Source organism: Peromyscus eremicus, chromosome 3 (assembly GCF_949786415.1).
Source record: "Peromyscus eremicus chromosome 3, PerEre_H2_v1, whole genome shotgun sequence".
In the NCBI taxonomy this organism is placed as follows: domain Eukaryota; kingdom Metazoa; phylum Chordata; class Mammalia; order Rodentia; family Cricetidae; genus Peromyscus; species Peromyscus eremicus.
This window is the reverse complement of record NC_081418.1, coordinates 60,498,029-60,502,348: the sequence shown is the minus strand read 5'-3', so window position 1 is coordinate 60,502,348 and position 4,320 is coordinate 60,498,029.

The window sequence follows — 4,320 nt, the reverse complement described above, 5'->3', positions numbered from 1 at the left end:
TCTCCCTGCCCCCAACCAGGTACTTTCTGTCCTCTCCCAGTAACTTCCTTCAAAGCATGTTGCACAGTCTGAAGTCTTCTTTGTTTACTTACTTAAAATGGCTGGTTCCCTTTCTCCCTTCAAGCTGGGCCCTTTCTGTTTCCTAGGGCAGGTGCTTAACAAATGCTTAATGAATAAGCAAATGGCTCCATTAGATGTGATCCAATGAACAAGCAAACTGGTCTTCCTGTTGGATGGGTCCCATGGTGTAGACACACCTGTAAATAAGAATTGGGAAAGTAGCTATTCTTGTAAACAGTTTATGATTCTTTGATTTTCTTACTTTATTTCCTGCTATTTCTTGATGAGCAGAGTAAGAAGCAAGGCCTGTTAACTCAAGGACACCCTTTTGCCCACTTTTTTTTTCAAGCTGTGCACAGACTGCAGAGTCTGACCTGGCCCTGGCCCTGGCCCCAGGTGGGCAGATACTTGGCAGGCAGCCCCTTCCCCCAGGGCAGCTCCAAGCTCTGCTGGATGTCGGTTCCAGTGGGGGAAGGGAAGAAGTCTAGTTCCCAGGGACGGTGCTTGGATCCCAGCTGCAGCCCTGGAGGTGGTTAAGTGTCACCCCACAGGGCTGGAACGCAGAAAAAGAGGCTCCCCCCCTCTCTCCCCCAGCACCCTTTCAGTGGCTGGACCTGTCTGCTCTTTCTGTGCACACAGGCTATTGCACAGGCTTTGGCTAGGAGAGCTTTATAGAGCAGCTGTCCCAGAGTTTAAATGTAGTGCTAGTACTTACTACCTGCCCCAAACATGCAGTGGGAGTTCGGTGACTGCACATTGACTTTGGGTCTTGCCTGTGTTGTCAGTTTTAGGGGTACAGACATGCACTTTTATTTGCTCACAACTATCCAGTCCCAAAGCTGGGTGTGTGGTGGCACATATCACCATCTAGTGATGTACCCCCGGTAGAGACAGGCCGATCATGAGGTCAAAGCTAGCCTCAGCAGCCACGTGAATTTGAGGCCAGCCTGGCTTATGTGAGACCCATATATATATATACCAAAAACAAGCAAATGAAAAGTAGAGGGAAAACCAAACCATCTCAAACAAGAATCAAGTGGTTGTGGGAGGTGGGGAGGATCTGGGAAGACTTGGAGGAGGGGAAACCATGAAAAATCTATTTTCAGCAGGCAGTGGTGGCGCACGCCTTTGATCCCAGCACTTGGGAGGCAGAGGCAGGTGCATCTTAGTGAGTTTGAGGCCAGCCTGGTCTACAAAGTGAGTTCCAAGACAGCCAGGGTTACACAGAGAAACTCTGCGTGGAAAAACCAAATAAATAAATAATAAAATAAAAATAAAATCCCTGTGGGCATCCCTTTAGGGCCACAGAGAAGCTACCAGGAGCCATGGAAGCTAAAAGTTTCCTTCCAAGTCTGTCATCATCATGTTGCCCCTGTCTAGGGATGGACCCAGGGCTCCCTGTAAGCTCCGCAAGCACTCTGGAGTACACCTCCAGCTCAAAGGTGCCTCTTGCACTCCAGGCCAGAGTTCCCCATGCTTGGAGAATGGGAAGTGTTGAGTAGATCACGCCCTGGGGTGGGGTAGGGACAGGGAGGGACCTGTGTGCAGGATAATCACGTGGTCCTCTTCCTCTAGAACTGGGAGCCTACTGTGGGATTTGAATAGATATTCAGCGCTGGGTGGTCTGTATCCTTGAATGCCGCTAGAATAGTGGAATGGAAGAACTAACAGGTTCTAGAATTAGCCCGTCGCTAACTGGCTCAGGTTCGTAAACCACTACTCAGCACTAGCTTTGTAATTTCAAATGAATCAAACTGGAGAATTCATACAGTTTAGAACTGGAAGGGTTTTGGAAGTCACATTGCATAGTTATTCCTAGAGCAGGCTTGGGAACTGACAGCCACCCCCAACACCCAGATTAGTCTCAGTTTCTTCCTCTATGAAGTGGGGCTGATGATAGTGGTCTTGCCTAGTCAGGGTTGGTATGAGAACTGGATGCGGTCCTGTTTCTGTTCAGACTTGGGAACATGGTCGTGCTGTGGTTACTGTTGGAGTGCTGGGTGAGGAGGAGGAAGGAGCAAGCACCTGCAGTGCTGAGCTTGCCTGGCTGCAGTCCAGTGCCCGCACTGCCTGGCTGCAGGAGTCCCCCACCCAGACCTGAGGTGAAGGTGGTGGTACCTGCAGCTGAAGCGTAGCTCTGATTGTCCCCAGGAAGGTAGGTACGGGAAGGAAGGCTCTCAGGATGAGAGTTGGTTTAAGAGTTAGCCACACACCAAGGCTCTCTCTCAGAACACCTGGTTTGGGAGGACATGTCATTCTCAGGAAAGGGCAGCCTGCTTCAGGGTATTTTGTGTTTTGCCTTCCTGGGCTAGTTTAGTCTTTTAGAAAGAGTTACCAAAAAGATTGTCCCTTGAGAGATCTGCGAGGGGACTGCCTAGGTATGGTGGAGAAAGCCGAAGAGGACTAGAGGAGGCCGTGGACTCTGGTGTGTCCCCCTTGGATGCCAAGGGGCAGAACAAGGCGGAGTGTGGTGTGGCTCTGAGGTGGTTTTGGCCTTGAGGACATGAACTTGAGTCCACCCTCAGTTCAGTGCAGCTATCCTAGGCTACATCTCTAGCTGGATGGACCTTCATGGAGGGTTCAGAGTGCGGGAGGAGAGAATCCTTTCTGCGACCCTCATCACCTCCAGAGCCACTGAACTTACCTTACTTATCAAAAAAAGAGAGAACAGAGGGGAAAGGTTTTGTAAGAACATTTGAGAGCTAACTGGAGAGCCGCCAAAATGGTGTCTCTGTCTAACACTAAGTTAATTTCAAGGTTCCCTCGAGGAACCCATACTCACACCAGGCATGTCTCCGTCATGCCATTCCTTTCCTTAACCCCCAAATTTAAATATATATATCACACCTTTAATCCCACCACTCGAGAGGCAGAAGCAGGCAGATCTCTGGTCTCTATAATGAATTCCAGGCCAACCAGAGCAACATAATGAGGTCCTGTCTCAAAACAAAACAACGTCTGTAGAGATAGCTCAGTGTTGAAGAGCATTGGCTGCCCTTCCAGAGGACCGGGGTTCTATGTCCAGCACCTACATAGTGACTCACAACCATCTATAACTCCAGTTCCAGAAGATCTGATGCTCTCTTGTGGCCTCCCTGGGCACAGACATACATGGCAAGTAAAAACATATAAAATAAAAATAAAATATAAAATATATAATACATACATATAAATACAAATAAAATACATATAAAAGAAAAATAAACCTTAAAAATAAAAGGGCTACCAGGCCATGGGTGTTAGTGCACACTTTTAAACCCTTCACTCCGGAGGCAGAGGCAGGTGGATATCTCTGAGTTCGATGCTAGCCTGGTCTACAGAGCAAGTTCCAGAACAGCCAGGGCTACACAGAGAAACCCTGTCTTGAAAACAAACAGTGCTGGAGAGATGGTTTAGTGCTTAAGAGCTTTGCTGCAAGCCCAGCAGTGGTGGCATACACGTTTAATCCCAGCACTCTGGAGGCAGAGGCAGGTAGATATCAGAGTTCAAGGCCAGCCTAAAGTTCCAGGACAGCCAGGGCTGTTACACACACACACACACACACACACACACAAACCGTCAAAAACAGCACTTGCTGCTCTTGTAGAGAACCTAGGTTCAAATCCCAGCACACACAACCATCTATAACTCCACATCCAGAACATCTGATGCTTTCTTCTGAACTGTACAGACTCTTCACAAGTGTGATATACATACATACATACATACATACATACATACACATAAAATAATTCATTTTTTAAAAAGATTTGGGACTGGAGAGGTGGCTTAGTGGTTAGGAGCATTTGCTATTCTTGCAGAGGATCCAAGTTCCCATCCCCAGCACCCACATGGTCTATTACCACCAGTTCCAGGGGATCCAACATAGCAAGTTCCAGAACAGCCAGGGCTATATAGAGAGACCTTATCTCAAAAAAAATACATTTTTTTAAATTTTTATGTTTATATTTGTGTTTGTGAGGCCATTTTTTCCCCTGGAGCAGGAGTCACAGGCAGTTGTGAGCTACCCAAAGTGGGTATTGAGGACAGAGCTTGAATCTTCTGGAAGAACAGCAAGCAATCTTTACTGAGCAATCTCTATTAAAAATATCTTTAATAGGCCGGGCAGTGGTGGCGCACGCCTTTAATCCCAGCACTCGGGAGGCAGAGCCAGGCGGATCTCTGTGACTTCGAGACCAGCTTGTTCTACAAGTGAGTTCCAGAACAGGTTCCAAAGCTACAGAGAAGCCCTGTCTTGAAATAAAATAAAATCTCCAGCTT